Genomic DNA, 16,202 nt, shown 5'->3' on the forward strand with positions numbered 1-16,202 from the left:
CCGCTTTCGTCTCTGACCCCATTTCCATTCTGCCTTGTATCTTTTGGTCATGCTGGCAGTTTTCAAAGCAGATCAAGCTCTTTCTCACAAGAGGATTTTGCCCTTGCTATCATCTTTTTGAATGTTTCCGCTAGCTTTCCTCTCAGATCTCAGCTGAAATGAAACCTCCTTAGAAAAATTTGTTCCTGACAAACTATACTCAAAAGAACAAAATTTTCTAAGTCTCTCTTTATTATAGCACTCTACTAATTTTCTTCTTAGTACTTAGAAACGTTTATGATTGTTTTACTTCTTTGTTTACTTGTTAAATGTCTGTATCCTTTATATACTGTAGGTCCTATGAGTTCATCAAATTTATCTAGTGTTTGTTTGTTTTCTGCTGTAAACCTGTGGCTTGGTACATAGAAGGTATTTGCAAAATATTGGTTTAATCAACAAATATTTTTCAGCAGAATGTCTTGAAGCCTATCTGTGTATTCAGAATGCTTACTCTAAGGCATATAATTATATCCATTTTACAAATAGGAAAGTTTTTATGTCTATCTCCAGTATCTAGTAAGGAGCTTTTTGCGTACTTGGTGTTCAATGACTGTTTTATAAATGAACGATGATCAGAGAGGTTAGGTTGGTCTCCTACGGTATTGAGCTTAGGTTCTTTGGTACTCTGACTTTACCTGCTATAGTGTTAGCATAAAGGAATGCTTTGAGGAGGAGACTTTATGTTCTTCTGTCATCTACAGCATTTCTCCCTTTCATCCTAGAAACCAATTCCAAGTAAATTCCAATTACAATCTATTTCTTTTTTGTTTCGTTTTTAGAGACAGGGTCCCATTCTGTTTTCCAGGCTGGAGTGCAGTGGCATGATCATAGCTCACTGCAGCCTCAAACTCCTGAGCACAAGTGATACCCCTGCCTCAGGCTCCCGAGTAGCTAGGACTACAGGTGCATGCCTTCATACCTGGCTAATTTATTTGTTTTTTGTTTTTGTTTTTTGTAGAGATGGGGACTCATTATGTTACCCAGTCTGATCTCGAATACCTGCCTTCAAGTAATCTTCCCGCCTTGGCTTCTCAAAGTGTTGGGATTACTGGTAGGAGCTACCCCGCCTGACCCAAGTAAGTTTGCAATTTAAAGAAAAGTAATCTGGGTGCAATGGCTCCCAGTAGTCTGGGAGGCTGAGACAGGATGATTGCTTGAAGCCAAGAGTTAGAGACCAGCCTGGGCAACACAGCGCAAGACTACCATCTCAAAAATAAATAAATAAATAAAATAAGGAAAAAAATGAAACAGTCCAAGGCAAAGAAGCCCCAGCTTCCAACCAGTTCACTGATATCCCTTTATAAAATGACATTCTGTAGTTTGTTTTTTTTTTTTTTTTTTTTTTACTGCTTCTTGCAGAGCAGGGCTACCCTATACGCAATGTGCCCAGTGTAGGCTGCAGTTGCTTTTTAAGATTGCATTACTTAAACTTCACAGTTAATTTAAGTATGCAAATTAACACAGTGTACTCAAAAATCTTTGTCATATAGTCATTCTTGTTTTTTTGAGACTGAACCTCACTCTATTGCCCAGGCTAGTGTGCAATGGTGTGATCTAGGCACACTGCAACCTCTGCCTCCCAGGTTTAAGCGATTCTTGTGCCTCAGCCTCCTGAGTAGCTGGAATTATAGGTACCCGCCACCATGCCCAACTAATTTTTTGTAGTTTTACAAAAACTCCTGACCTCAAGTGATCTGCCTGCCTCAGCCTCCCAAAGTACTGGCATTACAGGCATGAGCCACCATGCCCAGCCTCATTTTTGTTTTAATAGTTATCAGATATAAGATTACTTTACCTTAAAAGAACATAAAATAACAGGTCAATGAGATAGACTCTATCAGCTTTTAAATAAGTCTAAGATGATTTGTACCACTTGGATTTTCATATACATGTTCACTTCATTTAATAATTCATCAGTAACTCCAGCATATAGCAGTGAACCAACATGAAAATAAATATTTTTTGAAACACTAGGGCTATTTTTATGTTCGGTTGGTTATTAAATGTTCTCATGTAGTATTCTTACAAATTGAATGTCATCTCCCTTGAGATTTTATAAGTATTTGGTAAATATCTTCATAGTCTAAAACAGGGATTGGCAAACTATGGCCCAAAGGCCAAATACAGTCTGTTTTTGCATGACTGCAAACTAAGAATAGTGTTTGCATTTTTAAATGGTTAAAAAAAATCACAAGAAGAATAACATTTCTTAACACATGAAAATTCTATGAAATTCAAATTTGTGTCTGTAAATCAAGTGTAGTTGAGACACAGCTGTGCTCATTTATGTATCATCTATGGCTGCTTTTGTGTGGTAACTCCACAGTTGCATAGCTGTGACAGAGTATGTAATGGCCTGCAAAGCCTAACATATTTACTCTCCTGTCCTTGATAGAAAATGTTTGCTTACCCCTGCTCTAAAATGTCTCATCTGGAGAAAATAGATGCTGGAGAGGATGTGGAGAAATAGGAACACTTTTACACTGTTGGTGGGAGTGTAAATTAGTTCAACCACTGTGGAAAACAGTGTGGCGATTCCTCAAGGACCTAGAAATAGAAATTCCATTTTCCCATTACTGGGCATATATCCAAAGGATTATAAATCGTTCTACTATAAGGACACATGCACACGAATGTTCATTGCAGCACAGTTTACAATAGCAAAGACCTGGAACCAACCCAAATGCCCATCGATGATAGACTGGACAGGAAAAATGTGGCACATATACACCATGGAATATTATGCAGCCATTAAAAATGAGGAGTTCGCGTCCTTTGTAGGGACATGGATGAACCTGGAAACCATCATTCTCAGCAAACTGACACAAGAACACAAAACCAAACACCACATGTTTTCACTCATAGGAGGGTGTTGAACAAGGAGAACACATGGACACAGGGAGGGGAGCACTATACACGGGGGTCTGTTGCGGGGGAGTGGGGGGGACAGCGGGGGGGGAGTTGGGGAGGGATAGCATGGGGAGAAATGCCAGATATGGGCGAGGGGGAGGGAGGCAGCAAATCACACTGCCATGAATGCACATATGCAACAACTTTGCATGTTTTTCACATGTACCACAAAACCTAAAATGCAATAAAAAAATAAAAATAAAAATAAAAAAAAAAAGAACAGAAAACCAAATACCGCATGTTTTCACTCATAGGTGGATGACAATCGATGCACTTGGGTACAGGGAAGGGAAGAACACTCACTGAAAAAAAAAAAAAAAAAGAGACTGTCCATATGTCCTCAAGTCCTACCCCTGTAGTGCAATGGTTTTGCTACTGCCTTAGGGCTTTCTTCGGGTCTGAGCACCCTGCCAGTGTTCCCAGCAGGTGGGAAGGGTCCACGAATCAACACTTTCAGGGAGCAGCCCTCAAAACATGAAATCCAATGAATAAACACCCCAGCTTTCTTGCCCCTTGGGCATGTTCTACACCAAGTCTGAGTCCCCCACAGTGGTAACTGCTTTGATAAAACACTCTTCACTGACTTCCCGCTCTGCCAGTTTCTCCTGAGATCTCCCAAATCAACAACTTGCATGAGAATCTTGGTTGCAGAGTGTGCTGCTGGGGGAAATCCAAACTAAGACAAATGTGAATTATTCTCATATATATTATTTATGGTGTCACTTTGATGTATAAGTTACTCAGGTGTGATGAAAAATTTATAACCAAACATTTGTGTCATTTTTTTTCTTACTACTACAGGAAAGACAGATTTTATTAATTGATAGTTTTATTTTATATGACATTTATCAGCCAAATTTATCCTGAAAGATGCAGTTTGATATTTTTCTCATATTTTGAACATAAATGCCTATTCCAGGAGAGTGATTCTTGAAGTATTGAATTAATCTTTCATATTGCAAAGTCTTTCTTTCATCTTTTGTAAAATTTATATTTTCTTGTTTTATACTAAAAACTTTTCTGCTACCTCCTCAGAAAACTTCTGTTCAAATTTTATTTTGCATCAATAATAGAGCAAGGCAATCCTATCTAAGGGCAGCCAAGATAATTTTTTCATATAATAATTAACAGTAGGTTCAGAATGTTTAAGAAGAAGTATTTCAGAATCTGTGGAAATGTTCATATTTTCTCTTTTTATATCGCTTAGTTAAAATTAGTTAAATAGCATTAGACTGCACCTCTGCCATTTATCCTTTGTTGAAGATTGCATAGGTATCTGTATCTTGAATATAACTTCAATATTATTACTTAAGTTACATCATATATTTTATCCATTTGCTTAGTGAACCTAATACATGATGTCCCTTGACCAGTACAAAGAGTAGAACAGATATTGAAGAGATTTCATTGAAAAAAATCCTGAGGAATAAAATATTTGATTTGTTTTGGCCACATTAATGTTTTATTGTTTAAACAAATAAATAGACTGCCTCAAATTCCTTTCTCAGCTCATCTTTCTATATTTATATCTTGTCATACATGGCTAAAAGAAACTAGTTAGCACTTTTAACATTTTGCCTGACAAATCTTGGCCAAATCTACCTGTTCATTAGGAATATTTTCTATTTTCCATGTTTTCACAGATGACAGTGTTGCTGCTTCTGCATAACATGTCACCTTTTTCCAACCTCCAATAACAATTTCCTCAATTCCAGTCTTGACCAAACTCTTTGAGGCCTGTCCAGAGTTTACTAACACTCTTCTTAAGGGCTTTCCATCTTTTGCTAATGGTCACTTTAAGGGCCTATACGTTTTTGACACTAGCTGGTCCTAAAGTCAATGCCGTATGTTTTAGGTTTTGTTGTGAAAGCACCCCCACTTCCAAGTGCCAAGTTCTGGTCCAGTTGGCTATTGCTGCATGATAAACTACCCCAAACCTCAATGGCTTGAAACAATGACCCTTATATTAAGCTTGCATTTTCAGGATCGAAATCTTGGACAAGGCTCAGCTGGATGATTATTCTGTTTTATATAACATTGCAGAAGTCTCTCAATGCTATTTTATAAATGGTCTGGTCTCTGAGATCCACATTTACTTCAAAACATGTCTGAGGCCTCAGCTAGGTTGGCTGGGAGGCAGTACATAGCTGACACAGTCTACCTAAGTGTGTGTACCTTGCCTGCCCTGCGTGGAAGCCCCAGGGTAGCTGAAGTTCCTACATGGAAGTTCAGGGCTTGAACAGCAAGTGTTCCAGTTATTAAGGAAGCTGCATGGTCTTTTGTGATCTACTCTCGGATGCCATGTAGCATCACTTATGCAATATTGAATAAATCAGTCATAGTATTCTCAGATTCAAGTGGAGGGAACATCAACTCTACCTCTCAGACAGAACAGCAAAGAATGTATAACCATCTTTAATCTACTACAGACATACTTTTAGATGATTTCTTGGTATGGTTACATTGCTAATAAATCCTTGAGCCTCTTACAAAGAACTAGATTAATTTGTGTCATGTCAGCAAACAAAACAGAACAAATTATTTTGGAGATTCATTCTAAATGGTTGAGGGCAGGCCACCTGCCATGGACCTATGAATTAGCAGTTATGGGAGGGAAGGAAAGATACTCATGGAATTAGAGAACAGTTTTAAGAGCATGAACTATGAATCACCCTGCCTAAGTCCCTATTTGGCTGTTCTTTTTTCTCTCTGTGACCTGGAGCAAATGAATGGCTTTTTTCTTTTAAGCCTCAGTTCACTCTTGTCTACAGATAATAATAACAATAAAATAATAATAATAATAATAAAGCCCTTATAGGATTGCCTGAACAGTTCAGTTAATCTACACGAAGCAGTAACAGTTTAGTTAATATACAAAGAGCAGTGTTTTCAATATTCAACTGAGACTCACAGTAAGAAACATATTTTACAGTATCTATATGTGCTAAATGAAACAAAAGTATCACAAAATAACCCTTATGCTTGCTAGTGTGATAATGATACACTCTGATATTTTCTAATATATTCTATTTTAAAAATGTATGTTAAGACCCACTACTTTGTTTTCCCAACTGACCAACGGGTCATAATTGCAGTTTGTTAGAAATTTATATAAATGAGTTTTTCAATATTGATTACGTGGATCCATTGCATCTTTATGTAAGGCCATTCATAAATGAGTGATACTAGGGCCGAGTTTAAAGGTTAGTAAACATGATTTTATGGCCATAGCTTTCAGTCAGCTTGGATCTCAGTTTTAAAGCAATTATTTCTCATTTTGTGACCTTAAAAATTCTATATGTATTCTACTTTTACTTCTAATACTTAAAAAAACTCAGCTAAAAAAAACTTTAAATAACTTTATTTTAGAAGAAAAATGTATCTCCTTTCCATAAATGGAAAAGCAGCACTTGCCATAATTGTAAAATACCTGCTAAATATATAATGAAGCATTATTAAATTCTCATTTAATACTCTTAGCTTAAGGCTGGCTCTCTCATTCAAAAGCAGTATCAGTATGTCATGAAGAGGTTCTGCAGGGACACTGGCACTGTCATCTCCTTGTGACTAGAAGAGAAAGAGAATTGAAGAGGGATTTCTTCCTCACCAGCCCCACATGTACCATCATATGATGGATCCCACTTTGGAACACTCCTCATAGCATTTGGGCCTAGCCTGCCTGTGAGCTTCATTATTATAGTCATATCAGATGGTTCATTATTTCTGGAATGACTCCTTTTCCCAACTTGGGTACTTTGTACAGCTTTTCCCTTGGAATTAAATCATAGCAAATTAAAATGCTTTCTTTTGCCCTTTCTAAAATGTATTTATGTCTGCCAGCTGATTATAAACACACTGTAAAACAACTATTCTTAGCTTTGAACACACTTTGGAATTACTTGGGACCTTTAAAAACACTGGTGCCTGGGCCTTAAACAGAAATTTTTATTAATTTGTTTGAGGTGTGATCTGGACAGTAGGAATTTTTTTTTTTTTTTGAGACGGAGTTTCGCTCTTGTTACCCAGGCTGGAGTGCAGTGGCGCGATCTCGGCTCACCGCAACCTCCGTCTTCTGGGTTCAGGCAATTCTCCTGCCTCAGCCTCCTGAGCTGGGATTACAGGCACGCGCCACCTTGCCCAGCTAATTTTTTGTATTTTTAGTAGAGACGGGGTTTCACCATGTTGACCAGGATGGTCTCGATCTCTTGACCTTGTGATCCACCCGCCTTGGGCCTCCCAAAGTGCTGGGATTACAGATGTGAGCCACCACACCCGGCCCAACAGTAGGACTTTTAAAAGCTCCCCAGGTGATTCTAATATGCATCCAAGATTAAGAATTGCTGACTGTAAGTAATATTTTACTATTGTCCATAATCAAAGAGAGTTTCAAAACATTTATCTTGTCTTGACTCCTAAGCATTTTTTCCAAAAGGAATTTTGTAAAGAACCAAATGCATGATAAAGAAGTATTTCTAGGTCTCTGTATTTCAGTAAACTATAAAATTTAGAGTGAAAAAATGTCTTTTTAATTTTACAAAATTTTATAAAAATTTAGAGCTTTTTAATTTTATAAAATCAAAGGATACAAATCAGAAATGACATAGCCATCATAAGAATGTATAAATGAATGCTTTCAATTTTCTATGGAAATATTGTTTTTATTTTGTGGTTTTAAAATCTAGCTTCGATATTATGTACTTTGGGGACTATTATCAGTTCTTTAGTAAACTGTGTAGTTTATGATAGAACATAAAATTTTATAAGAATAAAATAACATGAAGGGCACAACTTCCCCTATATCTTGCAAGTGAACATGTGTGCAACTGCCTACCTTACTACATGTAGCTTTAACTGTAGGATATTCTGATTCATGGTTTGGCTGTGTCCCACACCCAAAATCTCATCTTGAATTGTAATCTGCATAATTTCCAAATCCCCGTGTGTCAAGGGAGAGACCAGGTGGAGGTAACTGAATTATGGGGGCAGTTTCTCCCATGCTGTTCTTGTGATAGTGAATATAATTAATATAGAATACAATTAAAAGTAGGTGCAGGTTTGTGTGTTACTCTAAATGCTTCTGTATTTTGTGACTTGGTTCAGAGAAATGTTATAAAAAGAAAATAGTTACTGATGTATGTTCTACATATAAAATGTGGTTTCAAAACTAAAGGGTGTGTAGGAATGGCTTTCTAGAGTGGACCCACTTGCCAGGCAGCTTGATTTGAAGGTGCAAGACCAGAGAACATATTTCGGTGTAAACCTGTCCTTGGCTCTGAAAACATGTAGGCGATACAGAGCAATAAGGTTGGAATTGTATAGAACCCAAAACTAGTTACATAAAAAAGAAACTTAATGAGAGGTTTTCTCAAATTGGCAAACAACCCTAAAAATTTACTTGACATTACAAATTAGGTGTTGAAACAAAAAAATTTTTTAAATCTACCAGTAATAAAAAGTCTGTCAACCAGGCTAAAAGAAAGATTGGGTCACTTTTCTATTCTCGCTCTAGATAATATGACCAAATTACTGCCATTTGAAAAGGTGATCAAAGAATATGCAAATAAAAAGATGGAAAAACATATTTAAAAGGTGTGTTATATATGTCAGGTTTTAAAAATTAGTAATTCATTATTTCTTTTTTCCACATTAAAATCAACAGTCACTTTTATCCCCAATTTTTTTCTTTGTAACTTTACATTCCATGCAAATGTGAACCTTCCCCCACCATTCTCACTGAAGCAGTTCACCTTACTGCACAGACTTTAAAAAATCTGCTCCCATATTATAACTTCTTATGCCATCTCATTTCTTCATTTCTGCCTTTAAATCTTTGATTCTGCTGATAACTGATCACATCACAGGTAAATGTCTAGGTTTATGCTATTTGTTACTGAGTTTTTCATTCCTAGCACATGAGCCCCTAACATGTGAATGGCTATTTGTGTTCTAATTTACTAGAGCTGCCATATTTTAAGAGTTGTTCTAGAGAGATGAGGCCTTAACCTTCTCTTGTGATTATTAGTGGTGGGAATTTGGGGGGCAGTGTTAACTGTTACATAAATTAAAAAAAGCACCATAGAGGTTTTTTAGTATCTCCTGAGTCATAACTATTTTATCTTCCTGTGCACTTCTATTTGGGGACTAATTTGTTGAACTGAAACTGATTGATCCAGAACACTGAAGTGTAAATATTCATAAACAGAGATGAAGAAAGGGGAAAGGGGAATGAAAAGGGAGATTTTGATTTGTAGATATGTAGTCGGGTAAAATAAGTGTTAGCTCTGTGGCTGGTAGTGGAGGTACCTGCACACTTCCTTAGGTATAGGACATTATAATAAGGTTTCCCTGCTGACCCCACTAGTTAAATAGCTTTGGGAGGTGATTTATTTTCTTGGAGTGTAAAAGGTCATTCCTAATACTTGCTAATTAAGGTAGCAAGCTGGCAGTGTGAATTATGCCAGTTTTATGAATGATCAAATCAGTTTGGATTGTGGCTGATAAAGCTTTGGAAAACTATTGTAGCAATTCTTCAATGGGAAAAAAAAATCAGAAACCACAGGTAAAAATGTTCTAGATATTAGGAAAAAAGGTAATAAGATTTAATTGTTCAGATTGAAGGAGAATGGAAAAGTAAATGAAAACTGTATTGATGTTTTAAAATTCAAGCAGAAAAAGGGTTAACTTAGAGATCAAATTCTATACCTGGCTTTAGATGATTTTTAAAATTGTAAATTATTGGTGGATGAGAGAATACATTTATTATAAACTTGATGCTAACAATGTGACAGTGATATAAATAATAAATGCAGAATAAGTAATTTTCATTGTAGGAAATCACTGTTTTGGCACAGACAGAACTTCTTTGTGTATTACTTGCTCAGGGATAGAGAAAGATTACTATTAAAAATGATTTTAAAATTCTTTTACCAAGTTATGATGTTAAGTCACATTGGTGATGAAGTAGATCCTCTCTGTAGCAACCATCTGGTTTTGGGTTGTAATAGTTCAATAGGGCAAAGGTAACATCGCAAAACCCCTGCACTCAATCACTTTCCACCTCCACGTTAGCTGCGTGCCATAGTTCATGCAGGTACAAACTCCGACTTGCAATTTGAATTTTCCATGTCTTGTTTTCTCTTGCCCTTAATTTTCCTTGTAGGTTCTAGTGGATGTGTTGCAAAAGTTTGTTCATACATTAGCATCTGTTCTTTGACCTTCCTCATCTGAGAAACAGTGTTGTCACCTACCTACATTGGATAGGTATGATGGATAATTTTATTTTGCAAGGCATTTTTAAACATTTTTTTCTTATGGAGCCCAAGAGTATACTATTACTCATTTATTAAGAGACTATCATGGAAGGAACCTGGCTGTAGAAAATAATATGTGTATTGCTAAGGTGTTTTTGGCTGCAGAACCGACACTGTCTCTAGTGAGTTTAGGCCAAGAAAGGGAATGAATCAGAAGTATGCTCCACAGGTTTAAAAGCAGAGGGTGAGTTGAAAATTCAAGGCCTTGGGAAGGTTAACAAACAGGATCTCAATGGATCTGTATGGTGATCACTCATGGAGAATCTCTATAGGGCACTAGCCTTCAAATGCTTCAGCTCCAAGTTCCTTCTATCCTATGTGACTCTACTCAGGTTTCAGATTCTAAGAGAGAGGCTGATTGCAAGCTTTGGCTGGGAGTCTTCTTCAGTGCCAATATGTTCACATTTTGTTTGGCCGACCCATCCTGACTTCACGGAATAGAAGCTCATGGGAAGAGCAGGGTACTGTGAAGAGCGTGTAGAGCTAGACAAATAACAGATATCCATGACAAGTCCATTGGAGCACACTACCAGTTCTTAAACCTCAGAATAATCTGGAAGTAGGATAAAATAATTTATCTACTTTATTATAATAGTTTTCTATTGTTGCCATAACAGGTACCACAGACTGGTGGCTTAAACAATTAGAATTTATTTTCTTCACAATTCTGGAGGCTAAAAGTCCAAGATCAAAGTGTCAGTAGGGCTGGTTTCTTCTAAGGCCTCTCTCCTTACCTTGTAGATGGCCATAGTCCTCTGGTGTCTTCACATGTCTTTTCTCTGTATGTCTGTGTCTTAATCTCTCCTTATGAGAACAACAGTCATACTGGATGAGGGCTCACCTATATGATCTTATTAGAGGCATAATTCAAGAGTGTGGTTTGTGTCTTTTCAAAAAAAATTATTTTCAAAATCACTGAAGCATATACTCAGAATTTGGGAACATATTTATTTTGACAGAAATAAAACTATAATGTAATACTGTAATGTAGTTCTTAGAACATTGTTCTAAGACTTTTCTTTCTTCCATTAAAAATATTTGCTGTTTTGTTGGTTGGAATTTTAATACTAAATTCTACTGCTGACCTGCCTTTTCTCCAGGACTCTTGAATAAGAAACAACAGGCCAATGGAGGGCAAAGTACAAGTAATAATTTCTAAAATAGAATGGCTAAGCAAGTGTCCCATATCTTTAAAAGGAAGATGTCCCTATGGAGTGGTGATGGTCCATGAAGAAGAGGCCTAGAAGTCTAAGAGGGCTTCCAGCTCCCTGCTTCCTAAGTCCAGGTACTTACCCAGCCTATGGGTGAGCATGGCATCCTGCCTCAGAGACCAGACTCTGCTCTGTGAACTGACAATGTAGGAACAGGCAGCAACAGAGAGTAGATGAAACCTATTCTTGCCTTTAAGAAATAGTAACACTGGTGAGGCATGGTGGCTCACACCTGTAATCCCAGCACTTTGGGAGGCTGAGACAGGTGAATTCCTTGAGGCCAGGAGTTCGAAACCAGCCTGGCTAACATGGCGAAACCCTATCTCTCCTAAAAAAAAAAAAAAAAAAAATTAGCCGGGCATGGTGGCACTTGCCTGTAATCCCAGCTACTCAGGAGGCTGAGGGCAAGAAAATTGGTTGAACCTGGGGGGTGGAGGTTGCAGTAAGCTGAGATCGCACCACTCCACTCCAGCCTCGGTAATACAGTGAGATTCTGTCTCAAAAAACAAAAAAGAAAGAAAAGAAAAAAAAAGTACCTCTGTCACTAGTAACATTTCATTCAAGAATGAGGTTGACATTAGCAATTATTCTTCTCATAGCAGACAGAAGAGTAGCTAGAACGTGAACAGATGGCTGGGAAGCATAGGTGGTATTAAGTCCTCTCCCAGGGGCTGATATAGAAATATAAGGCAGAGGATAGAAATTTCTTCTCTAGCAAACGTATCTTGGAGATTTTACCGTTTCAATACATAGAGATCTAAGTCATTTAAAAGTGTCTTATTATTTTATAACTTACATTTATGTGGGATTTTAGAGTTTTAAAGACTTTCATTATCTTTCCTTCATTTCACACTCACAACAACTCACAACAATAGGTCTTGTTTTATAGATATAGGAGTAAAGCCTTTAGATGGACAAAGGATTTGTCTATGACTTCAACATCTATGGATGCTTGATTCAGTTTTCTTTCCACAATAACATATTGTTTTTTGTTAAATGCAGTTTATATTTAAATGAGATAGAAATAGTTAACTAATCTTAAAGTTCATGAGAACTGCTTTTCTGAAAGTTCTGATTTCAGCTGTCTGATGTAATCTGATTCAAGTATTTATTGAAAACTACCATTGACATGTATATTTTATATTCATTTTTAGTTTTATATTTTGATTCCCAGTATCTGAATCCATTCCTATGATGGAGATAATTCTCTACCGTATTAATGTTGTTGGGGGTAGCATTTGCTTGTCATTATAAAGCCAAAACAGACACTCATCTTTCTAGCCTCCCTTGCAGCTAAGATAGGTGTACATGATCTAGGCTCAGCTAATCTTTTGCACTCACCTTAGACTTCGACTTGGTAGCTAGTGGCCTAAGAAGTAGGGGTGGAAAAGCTCTCTGGTGGTAGGTGGTTGCCATGAAAGCATCAATATCTGGTCTCCAGGGGAAATTGGGAAATGGGGTAATGAGCCCCAGGGGCAGCTTCTCACATCCCATGCCCTGGATGGTTGTGGTGGTGGTGGAATCTCTGCTACCCAGTGTCCAACAGTCTGGCCTTCTTTATTTCTGCTCAATTTGTAGGCCTAATACTCCAAATATCACAGTGGTTATGTGAGCTTTTTAGTAGCCTTTCATTAAAAAAATTTACATAAAATAAATTTACTCTATGAGATACGCAGTTCTTTTTTTTTTTTTTTTGAGATGGAGTCTCACTCTGTCGCCCAGGCTGGAGTGCAGTGGCATGATCTTGGCTCACCACAAACTCCACCTCCTGAGTTCAAGCGATTCTCCTGTCTCAGCCTCCAGAGTAGCTGGAATCACAGGCATGTGCCACCATGCCCAGCTAATTCATATATTTTTCATAGAGAAGGCGTTTCATCATGTTGGTCAGGCTGGTCTTGAAATCCTGACCTCGTGATCTGCCCATCTCGGCCTCCCAAAATGCTGGGATTACAGGCATAAGCCACGGTGCCTGGCATGGGATATGCAGGTCTATGAACTTTAACAATATATAAAGTTAGGTACCCACCACTATCATTATATAGGGCAGTTCCATCATGTCTCAAATTCTCTCGTGCTGAAACTTTGTAGTCAACTCTCATCCACCTCAATCTTTGATGTTTTCTATCCCTATAGTTTTACATTTTCCAGAATCATAGAATATTACCCAATAGTTTCTTAATAACATGCTATTGTAAAATTAACATTTTAAATAAATATTAATACATTTGTTTTCTGCTTAATAATAGCTAAGATTTATTGAATGTTTTAACATTTGCTCTATTCTGTTCTTATTAAGTGCTTTACATGAATAAACTTTCTTTACCTTCACTAGAATTCTAATAGGTGGATCCTCTAATTATCCCCATCTTATATATGAGAATGCTATGGCACAGGAAGGATTAAGGAACCCATCCAAGGTCACGAGCTAATAAGTGGTAGTCAAGATTCAAATCCAGGCAGCTTGTTGCCAGATATAGGATTTTAACCACTATCTATACCAGCTTATAAATCAGCCAGAATTGTTTTTTTTTTTTTTGCTTGTAATTGTGAATGATAGGATTAAATGATAGTGTTGAATGAGAGAATCAGTAAGCAAAAAGGATTAGTAAGCAAAAAGACTCAAAGTCCACACTCATGGATGGTATAATTGAGTTGGGGAGACAGATATTATTCAAATAATCTTATCAATGAATATAATTACAAATGTAGGTACGTGAAGAAGGAAAGGATCATGATATTTAGTGTTCATTAGAAAGGAACATGACCTAGACTAGGGGTTATTAAAAGCTTTTCTGAGAAAGTGATACTTTGACAGTGATGTGAATGAATGAGCCAAGTCAAGAGTGTTTATAGACCTATGACACATAGAATTGGAGTCTTCTGGAGGAATCCATGGGTGCCAAGACCCTGAAACAGGAGGCAAGATGCCCACTCTAATTGGAGCATGGATGGTGAGGAGGAGCCCCACTACTGGCTAACGTAGATGAAGCTAGAGAGTTAAGCAGGTGACCAACTCAGGGCCTTGAAAGGACACATCAAGTACTCATGAGGCTTTGCTTCTCTCTGGCTCTACTCACCTACACAAGGCAAGAAAATAAAATAGAGGACAATGTGCATAATCCTTGGTTTTGTTTTCTCATGGGCCAGCACTCATAATGGGAAGGTAGTAAGTGCCGGATCTTTTGTATAGATGATTCCCGGAAGGTATTCCTAGACCACGTGCCATACCTCAAGAGGTTTCCGGAAATATAATGGAATCCACATGATATGCACCAGAGCACTATGGGATTGGCTCATTGTTAGGTGTGCAGTTGTTTAAGAATTTCTTGACACTTTTTATCTGTAAGCTGCAAGAAGTGCAATGCCTTGTATTTTGTGTACTTAAGTGATTGGTAAGTATCTCAATAAACACAACAAAATTAGTAAATAGATAACCATCTTTCCTCTCTGTAGGCTTTATAGATCAAGGCATCAATGAACCATGGCAATTTAAAAGTGTAGCATCATTTTACAAATAAGGTCACCAAATACAATAGTACAGGTTAACTTGACTAAGGTTACACAAATAATTAATGGAACGACTGCAACTAATTCTAATATTTTCTGACCTCCAAACTACTTGATGAGTATTTTGACACACATATTTCTAAAACAGATTAAAATTTTTGTTCCAGCGACTTAATACTAGCCAATGCACTGCTATTTGATAGAAAGTAGCTTTAGACATCCAAGAAACACAAAATTGAATTTTTCCTAGATACTACATGTGTATTTTCAGTAAATTAATTTAAAAATCAGTAACTGTGATAAAATATTCTTAGCTTTTTTTCATAATTTCACATTTGACTAATCTTTTATAACAGCTGTATGGGCATTAAGTTAGTACTGAGAGGAAAACTTTCACAACTCTATGAATTCAACAGAACCATAAGGCTTTGAGAAAATAAGTTAATATTCTGAAGCACATTAATTAATACTTTTGACTACCCTGACCAGTTAAAGATCCTTGGAGACATATACCCCAATTTCAAATCCAATTAAAATGATATCCATTACTAAATTAACCCATATACACTCAAATCTTGATATAAAATGACATAGTCTCAAGACACTGATTAATTAATCAAGCATGCAAAAATATGTCAAGAAAATTATTAATCCACCTGTTCCGATGTTATATCTCAAAGGTCTTCAAGCTCCTCATATATTAGAAGTATTGTATATTACATCCATTCTTCTTCACTTCATTTAAAAGATAACACTGAAAAATATTTCACCATATGCTTGTTTAAATGCAGTGATATATAGGTTCTTTTCAAAGCATATAGTGATATTATTAGGTGTCTCTGAATATAGCAAAGTTGAAATGAGACTATCTGAACTAAATGGAAATTATTTGCTGCTCTAGTGTCCATGCATCAGTATCATCTCTGGGTTTTTATTGTTTTAATGAAGAAAATCTAACCACTTGAAGATTAGAAACATCTGTTGTCACCTACCATAGCTATGGTGGGTAGAATTCCAGGACTGCTTTTCCTTTAACTGTGTAAGCTTACTCAACTCATGTTTCCGGCGTCTGGCACTGAGAACCTTTGCTATCACTTAATCACTGTTGACACTTGTGTAATGCTCCATAGCAAGGAGTCTGCTTTTATTTGAGGCTTAGCCACCTTGCTTCATGCCACCCCATGGCATTTTCTTCTACTAATGGTGAGAAGTCTTGAGATTCTTC

The 16,202-nt window shown here is 36.9% G+C and overlaps 1 long non-coding RNA gene across 1 annotated transcript in view; it reads left to right on the forward strand.

Moving 5' to 3' along the window:
* Positions 1-16,202, forward strand: part of LOC135274882 (uncharacterized) — a 99,843-nt gene that overhangs the window by 46,127 nt on the left and 37,514 nt on the right. The window contains exon 4 of the long non-coding RNA XR_010342611.1: positions 998-1,115. This is a non-coding gene — a long non-coding RNA (uncharacterized LOC135274882). The remainder of the gene's footprint in view (positions 1-997; positions 1,116-16,202) is intronic.

The sequence above is a fragment of the Aotus nancymaae genome, unplaced genomic scaffold, assembly GCF_030222135.1.
Source record: "Aotus nancymaae isolate 86718 unplaced genomic scaffold, 86718_ANA_hifiasm-v0.15.2.pri h1tg000014l, whole genome shotgun sequence".
Lineage (NCBI taxonomy): Eukaryota > Metazoa > Chordata > Mammalia > Primates > Aotidae > Aotus > Aotus nancymaae.